The sequence below is a fragment of the Mustela nivalis genome (genome assembly GCF_964662115.1).
Source record: "Mustela nivalis genome assembly, chromosome: 1".
Classification (NCBI taxonomy): domain Eukaryota; kingdom Metazoa; phylum Chordata; class Mammalia; order Carnivora; family Mustelidae; genus Mustela; species Mustela nivalis.
The window spans coordinates 87,165,267-87,185,624 of NC_139020.1; the positions used below are offsets into that span (position 1 = coordinate 87,165,267).

General features: G+C 34.7%; 1 long non-coding RNA gene across 1 annotated transcript in view; it reads left to right on the top strand.

Moving 5' to 3' along the window:
- Positions 1-566: 566 nt before the first annotated feature.
- Positions 567-20,358, top strand: part of LOC309842997 — a 50,871-nt gene continuing 31,079 nt past the window's right edge. The window contains exon 1 of the long non-coding RNA XR_014299901.1: positions 567-782. This is a non-coding gene — a long non-coding RNA (uncharacterized lncRNA). The remainder of the gene's footprint in view (positions 783-20,358) is intronic.

The window sequence follows — 20,358 nt, forward strand, 5'->3', positions numbered from 1 at the left end:
CTGATTCGAGATATTAAGAAGGCTTTACTCTTTTTCTTTCTCAGCAATATCTCTGCAGCAGTTCTGGATCATGAACCTTGATTGTTAAAAACCGTAAAAATAAAAAGACAAAATATCCATTTCAGTTTAGACAGTTTTGTGGAAGAGCAGGTGGCTGATAAAAAGCCCCAGTCCTTGGTGTGGAGGCAAAAACAGCAGTTGAAGAGCAAAGAGCACCCTTTCCTGTGGAGTTTAAATTAAATTCAGATTTGTTTCAGCAGGGCCTTAATGGAATCTGTATGACTGGGGTGCTTCGGCTTAGCTGATATCTCTGCATGCTTTTGCTATAGTGAAGCCTATTTAGTTATTTTGTATACTCGATAAAATGGTACTAGTGATAACCAACTGCCGTCTGTATTAATTGTATGGTCATTTGTGATCTTGGGCTACAGTTCTTAAAGGTGCAAATTATAAGAAAAATACAACATTAGTACTGTTGGAGTTGCTTTTTGTATTTATTGCCAGCATTCAGTCTTTGCTGTTTTTACTTTTTCATTCACAACTGCCAATCCCACGGGCTCGCATCCAGCTAAATGTCCACTGCCTGAAGAAGCTCCTTCTGTCAATAATTAAGGAAAATTCTGCCTCTGGAAGAACTGCCGTGGCAAAAGGGATAGAGTAGCCTCTATTAACACAGTGGTATTTTACTGGTGGTAACTTTTAATAGATGTTCCTTCACGTTACCACAGAGAGGGGACTCTAGAAGTAAAAGAGGGATTAAAATGTGACACATAAGAAATCAGGTAAGTTATTTTTTAAAAAAATATCCCTTATTCATCTGTTGATGGACATCTAGGTTCTTTCCATAGTTTGGCTATTGTGGACATTGCTGCTATAAACATTCGGGTGCACGTGCCCCTTTGGATCACTACGTTTGTATCTTTAGGGTAAATACCCAATAGTGCAATTGCTGGGTCATAGGGCAGTTCTATTTTCAACATTTTGAGGAACCTCCATGCTGGTTGCTGGGGGGAGGGGGTTTGGGAGAAGGGGGGTGGGATTATGGACATTGGGGAGGGTATGTGCTTTGGTGAGTGCTGTGAAGTGTGTAAACCTGGTGATTCACAGACCTGTACCCCTGGGGATAAAAATATATGTTTATAAAAAAAATTTAAAAAAAATGAAAAAAAAAAATAAAAAATTAATAAAAATAAATAAATAAATAAATAAATATCCCTTATTTCTCTTCCTTTTACAATAACTCTTCATATGTTTGTTTTCTCTCTTTGGTATGAATTGAAAGCTATCAGCATTGTAGAAGTATCAAATGCAGACTACAGTAGGTCTCCCTACCAATTAAAGTGTTTGCACTGCAAAAGCCGGCCATGTGATGCCTTTAGGTTGAGGCAGTATAGGGATAGGCTTGATTCCACTGCCTGTGTCCTCTGGTATGTTTTGAGCAGCACAATACAGACAGGAAAGGGTATGCACACAAGGGTATTTAATCTAGTAATACATATTTTTGCTTTGTGGAGGATAAAATACTAAGTAGAAAGTTGTCCATTCTTATTTGGAAAACTTAAATCACAAAGGTTATGTAATTTGGGAGGTTTATCATGAGATTCCCTGGCTATTGCACAGTGGAAGAGAAGTGACGTGATAATGTATTTTACATGTGATGTAAGTAATGATCTCAGAATATGTGTGTTTATGGCAGTTTGGTGGTCATTCAATTGAATCATCTTGGATGAAAACAAATGAGTGAAATTACAGTGAATATAATAGAAGAAAACTGAAATAAAATGAAAAAATTACAAATTCAACTGATTGATAATTGGGAGGCTGAATACTGATAGCTGGTATTTATTAAAATTGCTTTCACTGTTTACAGTATTACAATCTTCAGAAATAAAAGGGTCCACCCTAAGTGAAGCAGTCAGGAGCCATCTGAAGAATCTCTTCTGAATAATTTTATTGTTGTTATCTGTCTCTATTGACGGGCAGAGTGCTGGTACTGCCACTCTGCAAGGCAGAGGTTCTTTAGCTTTGCCAAAGTGAACGTGATAGATAGGCTCAATAAAATTTTAGAGATTAATGTAATGTGAGACTCCTCTTATTGTCTCCAATTCTCCCTCCCCAAAATAAGAGCAGAAACTATTTTCTGTGCTCAATTTTTATAAAAAGATTTTATTTATTTATTTAACAGAAAGAAAGAGTGACAGTGAGAGAAGGAACACAAGCAAGGGGAGAGGGTGAGGGAGAAGCAGGCTTCCTGTTGAGCAGGGGGCCCCATGCAGGGCTCGATTCCAGGACCCTGGGATCATGACCTGAGCCAAAGGCAGAAGCTTAATGACTGAGCCACCCAAGTGCCCAAGTGTGTTCAATTTTTAAAGATAACTCTTTGTATATAGTCTCCATATAGAAGTCACAATCATGTGGGGTACCTGGGTGGCTCAGCTGGTTAAATGTTAGGTCCTTGATTTTGGCTCAAGTCATGATCTCAGGGTTTGTGAGATCAAGGCCTGCCTTGGGCTTTGCACTGAGCATGGAGCCTGCTTAACATTCTCTCTTTCACTCTCCCTCTGCCCCCTCTCCACCTCCTTCTCTCTTTCTCTGCTTCCCACCAAAAAGCCATAATCACCCAAAAAACTCTTAAAATATTAGAACACCAAAAGATCTGTATTTGTTTATTGAATTGCTGTCACTATTCCAAGTCCTTATCATCTATGCTTACTACAGGCTTCTTTCCATTTCCATTTATCTAGGCTTTCAAATTTACTCTTCCAAAATAGGAAATTATTTTCTTCCTGGTGCATTTCCAATGTGAACTGTGTTGTCAAGATGAACCAATTCTCACTGCACTTTGCAGTATTTATCACGTGTTCTTTTATGTAGAATAATGAAATAAAGACATTTCAAAATTACATATACATATTATGTCATGAAGTAATTTAAAATATTTCTATGTTTTTCTTAGAAATCAATAATTTGTTAGAATATCATAAAAATAAAATTTTACTTTTCTATTTCTATTATAATAATGCCTCACAACTTTGGTATTATTGGTTTTATGACTCTTCAAAATATAAATGTATTAAATGTGAAATGGTGTTTACATATTTCTTTTAAGTAAAAAAAATAAATTTTCAGCAGAATATGTGCTTCTAATGCAGCTATTTTTTTGTTTATTTGTATTTAAGGTAGTCTGGATAGATAAACATCTAAGTGATAATGGAGATTGCCTATGGGTATGCCCCACTTACTCTTAATTATGAATATTTATTTTTTTGCTGCATTAATACACTTATTTTGTAATAACAACCTAACCATGATTTTTAAGAGGGAAAATTACAAAAGGGTGGGTTTGAGATAATTTGCTGAAGGAGTCAACAGTTTTGAATTTTCTGAAAGAACCAAGCCTCTTCTAATGTGTTTGTGCGAAAGATACAAGGACTCTTAGCAAGCCAGGAGCCCTAACACTTGAAGGAGAACTGTTTCCTTAAAAAAAACAAAAAAAGAAAACCTCCATGCTGTTTTCCAGAGTGGCTGCACCAGCTTGCATTCCCACCAACAGTGGAGGAGGGTTCCCCTTTCTCCGCATCCTCGCCAGCATCTGTCATTTCCTGACTTGTTGATTTTAGCCATTCTGACTGGTGTGAGGTGATATTGCATTGTGGTTTTGATTTGTATTTCCCTGATGCCGAGTGATATGGAGCACTTTTTCATGTGTCTGTTGGCCATCTGGATGTCTTCTTTGCAGAAATGTCTGTTCATGTCCTCTGCCCATTTCTTGATTGGATTATTTGTTCTTTGGGTGTTGAGTTTGCTAAGTTCTTTATAGATTCTGGACACGAGTCCTTTATCTGATATGTCGTTTGCAAATATCTTCTCCCATTCTGTCAGTTGTCTTTTGATTTTGTTAACTGTTTCCTTTGCTGTGCAAAAGCTTTTGATCTTGATGAAATCCCAATAGTTCATTTTTTCCCTAGCTTCCCTTGCCTTTTGCGTTGTTCCTAGGAAGATGTTGCTGCGGCAGAGGTCGAAGAGATTGCTGCCTGTGTTCTCCTCAAGGATTTTGATGGATTCCTTTCGCACATTAAGGTCCTTGATCCATTTTGAGTCTATTTTTGTGTGTGGTGTAAGGAAATGGTCCAATTTCATTTTTCTGCATGTGGCTGTACAATTTTCCCAGCACCATCTATTGAAGAGGCTGTCTTTTTTCCATTGGACATTCTTTCCTGCTTTGTCGAAGATTAGTTGGCCATAGAGTTGAGGGTCTATTTCTGGGCTCTCTATTCTGTTCCATTGATCTATGTTGGTGAGAATGCAAGCTGGTGCAGCCACTCTGGAAAACAGCATGGAGGTTCCTCAAAGTGTTGAAAATAGAACTGCCCTATGACCCAGCAATTGCACTATTGGGTATTTACCCTAAAGATACAAACGTAGTGATCCAAAGGGGCACGTGCACCCGAATGTTTATAGCAGCAATGCAATGTCCACAGTAGCCAAACTATGGAAAGAACCTAGATGTCCATCAACAGATGAATGGATCAAGAAGATGTGGTATATATACACAATGGAATACTATGCAGCCATCAAAAGAAATGAAATCTTACCATTTGCGGCAACATGGATGGAACTAGAGCATATCATGCTTAGCGAAATAAGTCAAGCAGAGAAAGACAACTATCATATGATCTCCCTGATATGAGGAAGTGGTGATGCAACATGGGGGCTTAAGTGGGTAGGAGAAGAATGAATGAAACAAGATGGGATTGGGAGGGAGACAAACCATAAGTGACTCTTAATCTCACAAAACAAACTGAGGGTTGCTGGGGGGAGGGTTTTTGGGAGAAGGGGTTGGGATTATGGACATTGGGGAGGGTATGTGCTTTGGTGAGTGCTGTGAAGTGTGTAAACCTGGTGATTCACAGACCTGTACCCTTGGGGATAAAAATATATGTTTATAAAAAATAAAAAATTAAAAAAAGAAAAAAAGGAAGCACAATGCCCTTTCCCTTTTGCTTGATGGAAAATGAACAATGTCAAGGAAATGGTCCCTAAGAAAGTGATACTCAATTATCAATATCAAATAGGCTGGAAGGGCTTAGAAATAGGACATCTGTGCTACTTTCTTAGCTATGGAAGGAGAAGGACAAGTGGATGAGAAATAACTATTCTTTGTGAGACCAGGAATCTGAGAAAATGTTGGTAGAATTTTAGTATTTTAGTGAATGATCTTGTCCTAGTCCTTCTTCGTATGTTTCTCCCTTGATTCATATGGCAATGATAGATTACTGCGAACATCACCTTTAAGCTTAGGTGGAAATAACCTAAATCAGAGGTCAAATAAGTTTCTGTTAATACAGCTCCAAATTCATAGTAGAAACCACAACTTTTGAAATCAAGTTGTTTGCAAAAGCTTAGCATTTTAAGACATACATACACATATGTTTATCTGAAAAGATTATCATTAGCTATCTTTGACAAATAAAATTCTTGGTAGATATTTGTATTAGTTTGCTATTGCTATTTTAACAAATAACCAAAAACTGGGTAGTTTAACATAACACAGATTTATGAATATTTGAAACTATTATACTAGAGGTCAGAAATCTAAAATGGGTTTTGTCTAAAATCAAGGTGTCACAAGGGCTGTGTTCTTTTGGGGGGGTTCTATGAGAAGATTTGTTTTCTTGGCTTTTCCAGCTCCTAGATCCTGCCTACATTCGTTTGCTTGTGACCCTTTTCCATCTTTGAAGCCAGCAATGGACATCAGAGTATTTTTCATAAATAGCACTCTGACACTGAGTCTTCTATCCTGCTCTTCGTCCTTTAAAGACACCTGTGATGACATTAAGCTCACTGAGAAAATTCAGGATAATCCCACTATTTTAAGTCAGCTGATTAGCAACATTAATTTTACCTGGTACTTTCATTCTTCTTTGTCATGAAACATAATGTATTTGTGGGCTTTTGGGATTAGAACAAGGACATATTTAAGAAGCCTTTACACAGCCTGTGCCTACAACAAAGCCTAATGCAGAATTTCTGAAAAGATCTCTAAATTCATAATGGCCACCACGATCTTTGAAGTCACATTCTTATTTACAGAACTTAAGCATTTTGAGATACACACACATACATATTTGTCTTAAAAGGTTTTCTTTAGCTGTCTCTAACTATCAAAAGCTAATCCTTGGTAAAGTTAGGTTGTGTTAGTTTCATATGGATGATGTAGCAAATTATCACAAACAAGATACCTTAAAACAATAGGAATTTATCCTGTCAGAGCTCTGGAAACCAAAAGTCTGAAATCGAGGTGTGGCTAGGGCTATGCTCCCTGCAGATGCTCTAAAGGAGAAGCTGTTCCTTGTGTCTTACAGTTTCTTGTGGCTTCTGGCATTCCTTGGTTTACATTCATATCACTTTAATCTCTACCTCTGTCCTCAGATTATCTTCTCCTTTGTGAGTGTCTGTCTAATCTCCCTCAGCCCTCCTCATATAAAGATATTTGTGATGGCATTTAGAGCTACTGGGTAATCCCAAATGATTTCATTAGTTTAGTATATTTAACTTAATTGTATTTGCAAAGACTCTTCCATAAGATAATATTTGCATGTTTCAGGGACTAGAATGGAGACATTTCTTTTGGACCACCATGAGGTCATAGTATATACAATAGGAAGAAATTAGAAAACATGAATAAAAGTGTCAGAACTAATTTCCATCACACAAAGAAGAGATAAAGTCAATTTCTGGACCAAGCTCTAGAAGAGCTTGAAAGTTAAAAGAAACTAAGAAAGTGATAAATTTAGATATAGAATGATGTTCTAGAAAGTGAAATAATCCATGTGTTATGCTGAGCTAAATCCTAAGTGATAGGGAGGGAGGAAATAGGAAACCAGGATAGCCTTAAGGATCGCTTAATGTCTAAGGACTATAATTTTTGCTTCCTAAGAAAAAGTCTGAGAAACTGTAAACCTCTCAGAGAAGTTTAAACATTTGCCTTGTTGCCAGAACAATTGAAAGATAAGGAAATGAGGTACCAAGTTAAATAAAAACTTGGTGGGATAATTAAAAAACAACTAGATATATGGGCTTAAAAAAAGACACATAAAGTTTTGGCTTCCCAGAATAGTATATAATAGTACATTTAAATTGTTCCCCTGAGAAAAACTAAAAATTGGCTATCTGTTAACTAAGTCAATTTGGAAAATCATCTTGTTTGAAAAGAGGATAATGCAGAGAGAGCTAAGTAGAGACAAAAACAGAAAAGCAAGAGTTAACGGAAGCATTAGTGATTCAAAGGCAGCACAAAACTTCCCTGACAGCCAAATACCAGAAAGGATTATGTATGTTTGCAAAGTCCTGTAGGGGACAGAAGACCATAATGAACCATATGTCTTATTTCCCTGGATACCATGAAAATACATGAAGCTCTGCAAATTAGGTCCCTACTGAGCCGAGAGGTAGCAGGAGAAGAAGGAAGGAAAACCTTGCACTGCGTTTACCATTAGTTCAGAATGTTACACTCCCAAACATGAGTAGAAAAAGAACAAGCAAAATAAAATTCACTTATAAAAATATAAATTTTCATTCTTTTTTACATCTCAACTTTGTAAATGTGTAATTTATACACATTGCACTTGTAATCCTACATTTTCCAGTCAAGTTGTAGTGTGGGTTATGCTAGAATGTTTTCCTTGTGAGAAAACTCACTCATTGCCAAAGAACCCATTTTACCTCTGTCTGGCTTTATTCTTTTAAAATAACCTAAAAAAGTATATCTCTGGCTGTTTTTATGTAACAGAGTTAGAGAAACTTAAGGAAAGGACAGAAAAGCTCATATACTTTAAAGATCACTAGCTCTACCCAATAGAAATCAAATCTTCAGGATTAGTTAATGGTGTTAACTAATGGTGTATGTTTGCTATTTTGAGTGTGTGTATGAACTAATTTAGTCATTTCTGAAGTCTTTTGGTCTTCACTCCAAAGTAAGGTTAAATATTATATCAAGATTAGAATATTGATTCATATTCTCTATTAATATGCCTTAAGCAAAAATCACAGCCAGGAAAGATCTACTATTGCATTTGTATTTCAACGCATTTCTATCTTTAATACAAGAGTTTGTGATAGTTTTTAGTATTTGGTTTTTCTTTTGTTTTAGAATCAATCAAGTTCACACAACATTTTTAATTTTCTATCTGTTGCAGCCTTCTGATTTTTACTCTTGCCCCTATCATACATATTTTATAACTAAACAATAAACTCAGGGGAAAAAGAATATTTCACACCTATCTTGTTGAAAATTAAACAGGCATTCTTTGCACACATTTTAGCATCTTTAGTGTGTGGCTTTACACTTTTAGTTTCCCATGAAAATCTTCTTTTACGAACCATAAATAGCATTTGTTACATAAGCTAAAATCAGAACATTTTAAATGGCTCAAAGCAATAGCAGGGCTATTCTTTTCTTATTTGGTTATGTAGATACATATATACATATTCAACCTGTAATGGTATTTAGCAAATTTGGTGTTTTAAATGAAAGTGTAATTATATATTTTATTATTGTAAATTTAATACAATTATGTATCAATGTGGGGATGTAGGAATATGTATAAAGGAGTTATTACATTTATAAAAATATGATGTACTATATATTATAATAATATATAAATTACAGTCTATGATATATAAATATATAAATAATTTATATAAACAAAATAAAATTTGAAAGCCAGAAAAATAAATGAAGAAGGGGAGCCTGGGTGGCTCAGTCATTAAGCATTTGCCTTCAGCTCAGGTCATTATCCCAGGGTCTTTCTTGGGATGGAGTCCCATCCCCCATCAGGCCACTTGCTCAGTGGGAAGCCTGCTTCTTCCTCTTTAACTTCCCCTGCTTGTGTTCTCTCTCTTGCTGTGTTTCTCTCTGTCAAATAAATAAATAAAAACTTTAAAAAATATATAAATAAATAAAAAATAATGAGTTAAAGAAGTAGTTCCAAAACTCTTTACTGAATGTACATAATGAAACGTTCCCAAGAGATTATTCCATTGTGTCTATTTTAACTATGTGTAAGGAAAGGAGTTGTGCTTGTGCAAAGATAGCAATGTTTGTGTTTATTTATATATTACAATGATAGGCCTGGAAATAACTGAAGTCTTCCTTAGCTATTAAACCATAACAGCTTATCTTATTTTAGTTATATTTTGTTTAGAACTTAGAGTTTTTTTCCTACATAATCTATGATTATAACAGAATTCTTGTAAAAACACACATCTTGAGTATCTTTAATGATTATGAAGTAATCTTTTTATATCAGTATATTTATTATGGACAAGGGAAACATAACTTCTGATATGCCTTGAAGGACTTATATTCTCATATCCCCTAGACACTTTTTTCTTTCTCACATTATTAAGCTTCTCTCAAATTTTATAATTCTAATCACATTATGTTTGTTTCAACAGAATATTACTTTTAACTATATCTTTAACTTCATTTCATGAGATGGAGTTGGCTTGGGGATGCAAAAGGTCTGATTGGGCATATTGAAGCTGCCACTGTGACTATTGCACAGAATTCACCTGGCTACCTTCTGCCACACCTAATTTATTTCAGGGAAGTTAAAGAGGTCATTTGTGTCAAAAGCTCTTGATAGTTTTAAGTTAGGTAAATTGAGACTTGATCATTGGATTTACCAAGAAAGAAGTTAGTGGGAATATTAAAAGGGAATTTTTGATAGGAATAGTGGATGGAAAAGCCTGATTGAGAGACTTAAGTCAAAATAAAAGCAAGGTAATAGGAGATATTGAGCACAGGAAATTCTTTAAGATTCTTTTTCTAAAAAGACCAGAAAAATGGGGTTTCAGCAAAGGGGCAATATATGTTCGAGATAGGTTTTTAATTTTGTGTGTCAGTTTGTTCATTTATATAAACCATACATACACACAAACTTTTTTCTATGGATTGATAAATCCAAAATTTACCTATCTCCAGGTAGAGAGGAAAAAATATATATACACAGATAGAAAATGACGTGATTGAAAAGGTGAGAGGCTGGATTTGTATGGACATGTGAAAGGACTGACTTTAGAGTTTCTAAGAAAAAGGAAATTTCTGTGGGAAGTTAGTGTCCTGAGGAACTTCTGGAAGATCTTATTTAACATCTTCTGTTTTGCCAGTAAGATAGGAAAAATAGGCTGTATCAGCTGAGAGTATGGAAAAAGAAAAGTATTAGAGGCTCAAAAAGAGAAAATGAATGAAATAGTCATTCAGAAGGGACAATAAATAGAATAAAACCATATTGCAGCAATCCTTTGTGGTCATCAGAGACCACTCAAAACTACAAGTCATGAATTAAAGGGATTCCTGTCTGCATTGTTGTACATCTTAATTCAGCTATTTCAACTGCACAGGGACAAAGATTCAGAAGGCAGCAAAGTGACTGGAGCTAAAAAAATTATAATAATGGACTGTGAATTTCGAGTCAGGTAAAGGGGAATATGAGAACTCACGTGAAGATAGGAGTTTCAGTGAGGTCAAATATGATTTCTAACTAAAGATGTGCTGTTATCAGATTTGTGTTTGTTCTTAAGTACAATAATCTGAAAGACTGTGAAATATACCATTGGATTTATAAAATGGTGAACCCTGTATTCTGGACCAGATAATCTTCATAGCTAAGGTCTCAGTTACTTATAGACCCAGAGATTTCTGAGTAAATTTTTAGTCTATTTCGCCAACTCCCAAGTGGTTGATCAGATAGTGTTTTAGCAATTGTAACATTCCAATGAACTCTGGCATTTAAGCTAATAAGGTATAAATGAAGACATAGCTTATTCTCTGAATGGTTGTAACAGCCTGCTGGGTTTCATCAATCATGAAGCAGCTCATGTTGGGACTAAACATCAAAGAAAAATATCAAAAACAAAAAAAGTGGTGAAGAAGAGAAGGATGTTACTGCTTTTAAGTGTGTATGGGAATGTATTTGTGACACTAAAGTGTCAGAAAATAGCATATGAATACCTATAGAATGTTTGAAAGACACCATAATTATTTTCTTATAAAAGTAATAATATATAACATTTTTATTTTTTTTATTTTATTTATTTTTTTTAAAAGATTTTATCCATTTATTTGACAGAGATCACAGTAGACAGAGAGGCAGGCAGAGAGAGAGAGAGGGAAGCAGGCTCCCCGCTGAGCAGAGAGCCCGATGCGGGACTTGATCCCAGGACCCTGAGATCATGACCTGAGCCGAAGGCAGCAGCTTAACCCACTGAGCCACCCAGGCGCCCAATATATAACATTTTTAAAGATTAAATTTCTAGCCCATTATTATCTGAATACAGACTAAATTGAGCAATTCTGTAGAATTAAATTTATGATAACAATAATTCCATTTACATAGAAATGATTTCATTCTTGGATGATTTCTATTTTGTATGTTAAGTAATATTTCCATGAGAGCCTTGTTTCAAATTAAGGTTTTGCCTCTGAAAATATGAATTTTAAATGATATTATTTAAGATAAACATACTTATTTTTAAATGCTTTTAAAAATCCTCTCCAGATATTTAAAAAAAAAACTTTCTTTAATAAATTTCCTTATAGGATTTAACAACATTATTTTCGTTTTAAGAAGTCATTTACAATCTACCTCACTTTTCTCACAAAAATAATTTCTTTGTTGCATCACCAGGTGAGTGCTGTGAAGTGTGTAAACCTGGTGATTCACAGACCTGTACCCCTGGGGATAAAAATATATGTTTATAAAAAATAAAAAAAAATAAATAATTTCTTTGTGCCTTTAAGTCAAGTTCAGTTTCCAAACTATAATATCCTTAGAAAAACACTATCTTATTTCCCTATACTTATTCATCTAACATAATGGAGAATTGAGAAAATTTTCAAAAGGAGACCATTCAAGTACGATAAAAGGAATCTAAAACACACATAATATCACTTACTAAACAAGATATCACACTTAAATTATATGTTGGTATAAAGCATTGCTAACAATACCTTTATATTAAAATTGCTCTACCAAGCCACAAAACATTTATTCATTAATCTTCATTCATTCATTCAACAAATATTACTTTTGGTAATATAGTAGAGATGTAACATACACAAAATGGTGAACAGTTATAGGGGCATAGACTATATATATGAAAATAAGGTAAATATGCTTCCCTTCCAGATGCTGTTATTAGATTATGTCTGAGAAGTTTTTTCCTTATCTGCTACTGTGGTCATGTAGCAATGGTTTGTAAATAATTAAAACAGGAAATTACAAACACAGAGCTGTATTTGAAAATAAGAGTATCTCTGTGATTTAAAATGTCAAGTATTGAACAATACAGATTAGTCTGCTGATCTCTAGCTTTTGAAAGCATGTAGATGTGGCAAGAAGTACAGAGTAGTGGAGAGTAAACATTATTCAGGACAGTATTTTGTGTTGGGGCAGAGTGAGAGTTTGAGACAGAATGCCTGAATCCAGAAACTGGGGTGGGGTTCCCCATCCAAGCGCACATCTAAAGGAAATGTCTTACTAATGACTCTTCGAGCAATGACTTATTTGAAGCCTTATACATGGGAAGGTAGAAACAACAAAAATGTAGCATTAAATCCAGGAACTGGTCAATTTGCTGGTGGGCTTACTCAGTGGATCTAATTTATTTTCAGTATCTCCATCACCACATCAAAGGGGAAACAACCAAAACCTTTAAATCTTGTTCAAACATGTAGACTTCAGAGACCAAGAGTAACCAAATGCAAAACTATTATATAAAGGTGAATGTAGAAAGAGGGCAAAAAGAAGAGGATAATAAACTTTCTACCCATGATGAAAAAAATTAAAGTTTATGAAGATTTTGAAGAAACACATGAATAAATCTATTACCAAAACCAAAAAAGAAACATAATTTTGACAAAGTTAATATGATATAGCAATGAAAAGGAAACTTGAAGTAAGTATGGTTAGGTTTCAAAAACCAAAAAAGGAAAACAGATAATCTAAAACAAAGCAAAACAAAAAACAAAAACAAAAATAAAAAACGCAAAACAAACCAAACAAACAATAAGAAACTCAAGAGGGGCACGTTGGTGTTTCAATTTGTTTAACATTTGACTCTTGGTTTCAACTCAGGTCATGATCTCAGGGTCATGAGAGGAAACCCTGCATCTGGTCCCATACTGGGCATGGAGCCTGATTAAGATGCTCTCTCTCCCTCTCCTTCTGCTCTTCTTTCTCTTTCTCTATTTCTCTCTAAAACAATAAATTGTAAAATATAAATTATAAAACAATAATTGGTAGAAATAGAAGAAGTAACAATGGATATGAAAACTATCAATTACTTATCATGAGAAAAAAAGTCAATAGAAAACAAAAGAATATATCTGTGTGTATGTGCGTGTGTGTATGTGTGTGTATATATTTGTATATATATATGCACATGTATATATATTCTTTATGTTTTTAAGTAGTGGTTCTTCATTTTAATTATATATATGTACACACATACATCTATTCATACACACATATGTGTGTGGATGTACATATTTGTGTGTAACTAAAATTCAGTTGATAACACTGAAGAGATTAGGAGTAAATGATATTAATTATATCTGTAAGAGCATGTTTTTTTCTTTAAGTTTCATTTATTTATTTTAGAAAAGAGAGAGAGCTTGAGTGGAGGGGTAGAGGGAGAGGGAAAGTATCTCAAGCAGACTCCATGCTGAGTGAAGAGCCTGCTTTAGGGCTCAGTCTCATGACCTTGAGACCATGACCTGAGGCAAAATCAAGAGTCCCATGTTTAACCAACTGAGCCACCAGGTGCTGCTATAATAGTATATTTCTTAAAGAAAAACAAATCTGAGTTTCTTAAAGAAAAACAAGTCTGAGGCAAAATATCAACATTTGTTATAGTATATTAGTAGTATTTTAGTAGTACCACAGATTGTTTTACTTTATTATATTATCCTCTACAGATATTTATATTCTTGAAATTAGAATTTAATATCAAAAAATGAAATAATTAACAGAAAGTGCATTGTTAATGATTTGGATGCCTGCACTTTTTAAAGTAGGGCATCTATACAACTTAATGTTTTTATAGGCAATTAAAGCTTTGGTATGAAAATAATCTGGGACAGTGAAAGTTTAAAATTATATATGTGCATGTGAGTTACTGTATTGATAAAAATCTCATTATTTTATAATATAAATGCATTATTTTCAATGTATGTGAATACTGATGTGTAAATACATGTATACACACATATGTTGACATAAATATTCATATATTCGCATTTATAATGCATGTGTATGCATACTATGTAAATAAAAATATATATAAAAGAGAGGAAGAGAGAGAATTAGCTCTGACTTAGAAAGCAAAAACCTGCCCTTTCAGTCATCAAGCAGGGATGATAGACACAGACAAAGCCAGCTTTCCAGTTAAAAAGAAACAATGTTTTCCCAAGGTCACTCAGAAACTTTCACTCAGAAACTTTCAAGTATCATAGCAATTTCTTCTTGGAATAATTACTTTTTTATTCTCTGCAAAACTTTGTTCTCTATCTCCAAAATGAAAGACTATTTGAAACTCTGTTGTTTGAAATTACATCAGTATAAATGTAACATACTTTCATTGCCTGGAGGATCTAATTGGCTTTGACACAGAGAAGCAGTCTTGATTTCCAATCCAGTTGGAGAATGTCATATAAGGGTTTCTAAACTCACCTTTCCACATTTATAATAACTTTGTAGTTTTCAAAGAAAGAGAAGCCTGGGCTCCCCTTGACATTCAAAGCTGATAGTGATTCATTCACATTTAGCTTACTTTGATTTAAGCCTATCAAAACCATTTAAATTTTATCTAAACTCCTCTCTTCCTCCAAACCTCATGATTACTTCACCTTTTCCAGTTTTGAATGAGATTCTCCTAATGGCTTTAGAGTGGTTCTTCTCTTTGCTAAGGGTCAATAAACCCAATTTTCTCAGACAATAGGTACAATAGGTCTGTCCTTGATAGTCTTAGATTGATAGTTAGAAATAGATAGATAATAGGTAGATAGGTAGATAGATGATAGATATATAGTCACAGCCTCATTTATTAAGCAGATGCAGACATCTTTTTAAAATATATTTATTTATTTAAGTAATTTCTATATCCAGTGTGGGGCTGGAACTCACAACCCTGAGATCAAGAGTCACACATTCCTAAGACAAGCCAGCAAGGTACTCTGCAGATGCAGTCATCCTAACTATTAGTTCAGTAAATGGAGTCAGAAGAATAGAAACAAATATTGTATTATAACACAGATGGATAGTTCAACTTAAAAATCTGACAATGTAATCCTCTAAATTAATAGGTTTAAAAGAAAAAATTATCTCAAAAGATGCAGGAAAGCACTTATTATATTCAGTATCCATTCCCAATATTTAAACAAAAACAAACAAACAAACAAAAAAAAACCAAAAACGTATTCTTAAGTAACTGTGAATTGAAAGAAACTACATTAACGTAATTAAAGCCATAAAACTAATCAACTAACCAAACATCATTAATAATAGAAATATTATAAAATAATCAAACATAACTGTAAGACATGGGTACTGTATTTTACTGTTTATATTATTTATTGCTCTGAAAAGTGCTAATAAGATAACAAAAATTTAAAGATACATAGAATAAAAAGGAGAAAAATTCCAATATCTATATATGTGACAATTTCCATGAAAAATTCCAGAGAACTTTAAAAAAAATAAGAGTATGGGATGCCTGGGTGGCTCAGTGAGTTAAGCCTCTGCCTTCAGCTCAGGTCATGATCCCAGGGTCCTGGGATTGAGCCCCTCATTGGGTTCTCTGCTCAGTGGGGAGCCTTCTTCCCCCTCTCTCTCTGCCTGTCTCTCTGCCTACTTGTGATGTCTCTCTCTGTCAATTAAATAAATAAAATCTTAAAAAAAAAAAACCAACAGTATAAAATTAACAAGTGAACTAGATGCAAGGTTAAAGCCTCTGCCTTCAGCTTGGGTCATGATCTCAGGGTCCTGGGATCAAGCCCTGCATCAGACTCTCTGCCCAGCAATGAGACTCCTTCCTCCTATCTCTCTGCCTGCCTCTCTGCCTACTTGTGATCTCTCTCTGTCAAATGAATAAAATAAAAATCTAAAAAAAAAAAAAAATTGATAATATTTGGGACGCGTGGGTGGCTCAGTTGGTTGGACGACTGCCCTCGGCTCAGGTCATGATCCCGGAGTCCCGGGATCCATCCCGCACTGGGCTTCCAGATGCACGGGGAGTCTGCTTCTCTCTCTGACCTTCTCCTCGCTCATGCTCTCTCTCACTGTCTCTCTCTCAAATAAATAAAATCTTTAAAAGAATTGATAATATTTATATATGCCAATAATTGAAAACATTATTCAAATAGAATAAAAATATATGAAAAGTAAATCTAAGTATGCTTAAGATCTTTATTGAGAACAATACAAAACATTTTTAAATACATGTATTATATGAAAAAATAGATGTTGATTTTCTTATAACATCTATAAATTTGAGGAAATACTTATACAAATCACAAATGTATTTTTTTTTTTTAAAGATTCTATTCATCTACTGGACAGAGAGAGAGATCACAAGCAGGCAGAGAGGCAGGCAGAGAGAGAGAGGAAGGGAAGCAGGCTCCCCACCGAGCAGAGAGCCCGATGCAGGGCTCGATCCCAGGACCCCGAGTTCATGACCTGAGCCGAAGACAGAGGCTTAACCCTCTGAGCCACCCAGGTGCCCCTTTTTTTTAATAGAACTTAAGAAGCTGGTTCTAGTTTTCATGTAAGAATAAACATCCAAGAATGGCAAGATAATTTTGAAGAATAAAATATGAAACTTTCCCCATCAAATATTAAGATATATTATAAAGGTTAGGAATTATAACAATGTCACTCTAGGAGTGCCTGGGCGGCTCATTTGGTTAAATGTCTGCCTTCTGCTCAGGTCATGATCCTGGAATACTGGGATCCAGCCCAGAGTGGGGTGTCCATGCTCAGAGAAGTCTGCTTCTCCCTCTCCCTGTGCCCCTCCCCCTGCTCCTATGTGCATGTGTGCTCCTTCTTTCTCTCTCTCACTCTCTCCTCAAATAAGTAAGTAAAATTAACCACAACGACATGAAAGTGTCAGCATAGAATAACCACAAACAGACCAATGGTACAAAATAAAAAATGGAGAAGCAGAACCATACATTTATAGAAACTTGGTTTATGACAAAGGTGATTTTACAAATCAGTAGGAAAAGGGCTGACCACCCAATGAATGATGCTGAAAAAATTGGCTTTTAAAATTTTTATAAGGATGACATACAGCTGATCTCCCTTTAATATTGATCTGGTTTTGTTTAGAAATGAAACATTTTACTTTGTTCTCCTTTCTAAATCTGATGAGAACTGCAATATGTGTCCATGAGAGGAGTGAAATGCATTATCTGTGGGACATGTGAAGTCTATATTTACTCTCCAGAACTTTTGTGAACTATTATTGAGCTTGGATCTCTGCCTGTGCTTCAAGTTGCCAGGAGTCTGAGCTCCAGATGGGGAGATCATGGGACATTACTAGACTTTGGATTAGGATTTCAGAGCATTTTACAGTAGCTTTAAAAAAAAAAAAACAAAACATGACACTGTAACCGTTGCACTCATAAAACATGATAGACAATGAATTTTTCAGAAGAATGCCCTGAAGCCTAGGAAGGTATAATTATTTGCACCATTTGGTACAAGTGTGGGTGAGAGAATTTACAGTGCTTTGTCTTCTGAGTCTATTTGTTTATGTACCAAACTAAACTAGATATACTATTTTTAAGTACCTATAATTTGAACAGGAAAAAAGAAGGCCGTACATATCTGAGTGGGAAGAAGGATGGTTGCACAAGCGAGAAGCTTGCCTCCTGAGTTTGAGCCTAGAATTGCTAAGAATGGGACTATGTCTTGGAGAATTGCAAGGTGGAGTGTCTGAATGCAGATCAGGAGCAATTCTGCCATCTGGACGCTTTAATTCCCTGCAGCTAGACACTTTTAAAAAGCTGTTCATCCCTTACGGTAAACTTAGCATTTCTGCTGTTCTGGCAACAATGCACTTGGAGTGCAGGCTGCCTTTGGCTATTAAGTTATTCTTGTCAGATTACCTCTTGTCCCAGACAGGCTGGAGCCTGTGGAGTGGGGTTCATACTGGGTACAGCATGCAGGGATCCTTGCCAAGGTCAGATAGAGCTGGGTACCACTCACAGTTGCATTTTCTGGAGATGTGGGAGCAAGTAAAAAGTAACATCTTGGGGAGAAACCACAATTCTGTGCAAGAAAAAGTTTACAACCAAGCTTCTATGAATGGGGGAGTAAGAGAAGTAAAATTAGGGACAGAGATTGAAAATCTAATTATCAAGCAAAAGAATTGAGACTAGGAGAAAAATGAAAAGAGCATCTGGTGCTTAAACACAGATTGTGGAGCAAAACCTTCAGACTGAAAGAGTAGCATTGGGAGCTTTTAATAGGGCACTCATGGCCTCAGGGATGGAGGGAAAGGAAATCCTCTAAAGTAGAGACAATGTCTGGATAATTTGTACTTCAAAATATTTAATTTAAAAAATATTTAAATAATCTCTTCTATTTTATGCTTATGGAAAACTATGATATATACATGCATATATATATATATATGATAGTAATGACAAACATATATGATGATTATGAAATAAATAGATATGGAAAGATATTACAAATATGTTATCATAAAATCTCTGACTTAAAAAAGCATTGGTTTATTTAGGAAGTCGCATGAGTGAATGATTTCCAGCTGTGAATAGGCAGTTAGAATCTAATTAAAAACAAAAAAATAACTATAATGAACAGGAGACTTGAGATATTCCAAAATTTGCTAGCTCTACCATGAAGAATTGCATATGATAAGTATACAGCACATTTGTTTATCTAATTAATTAAGGATATTAAAAAAGTGCTTTGAATTATAGAGAAATTTTCATCTTTAAGACATACAATGTTTGAGTATTTTAATTGATTTGTTCCCTCTATCAGTCAAGATTTTTAATTGTCAGCCTCAGATATTGGCTTTGGCTAATTTAAACAGAAAGGAAATTTAACAAAGGAAAACTTGGTAGCTCACGCAAACTTTGGTACATGTCCAGAATCAAGTTTGAATGCTATGTAGCCAGGAGTAATATCTAAAGTTGCATCACCTGGAGCACCTAACTGGCTCAGTTGGAGGAACATGGGACTCTTGATGTTGGGTCATGAGTTAGAGACTCATGTTTGCTGTAGAGAGTACTAAAACAAAACAAAACAAAACAAAACAAAAACACTAAAAATAAAAGTTGTATCACCTAATAGTCCTTTACCATAAAGACATAAAGAGTCCTTTACCGGTGTTCTTGAGAACAGACCCTGCAAAGTGCACCTCTGTCATCAGTACTCTGGATGTCGGGAGTGTTGCTAAAACCACTGCCAATACTGCCACCTGTATGTGGTAGAGCTGCCTTCCCTAATGCAGTCCTCATGAGAATAGCTTCCTCCTGTCACTGCTTTTTGTATTTCTAAGTTATTAGGTACAATAATTGGTGAGGTCCAGGTCATGCATCAATATCTTGACAGCTGGTTTGCCTAAGAAAGCAAAAGATCAGCAGTTTACTAGTCAGTAGTGGAAGTGGTGGTGATTCACAGTCAATAACTCTAAAGTCTCTTAATCATATACACAGATATGACTTAGCTATTTTAATATGGTAGAACTAAGAATCTAGTTCTTTTTATTAAATATATAATAAATGGATTCATTTTTTAATAAAAAAAGTAGTAACTATGTTATGATGACAGAAATTTTGAGTCTGGAATGGTGATCACCAGAGACTTTGAAATATAAATAATATGATGTGGGTACAATCTTAGAAGATTGACATGGTCCTCTAAATTTGCCAAAAAAAAAAAAAAGTCCATAATTAAAAGACATTCCTTCTTCCTGACACATATGGTTATTGGATTTCTCTAGACTCTCTAGACTCTTTGTAACTACATACATTACTGGCATAATGCTATATGTCTGAGAGCTGCAGGTCACTGAATGACCTCTAAAATAAAAAGACCCACACAGGCAGAAAAAACTTTCCTTCAAAGAGGAAGTTAAAAGTACTGATATTATTTTTTTATTTTTTTTTGTACGTAAGATCTGATAATATGATATAATAAAATATAATGATATTCTATGAGAATGAATTCTATATAGAATGTATCCACATAAATAATATGTAATTTAATGTATAATATTGTATATTAAAATAATACAATAAATTTTAATGTAAAAATC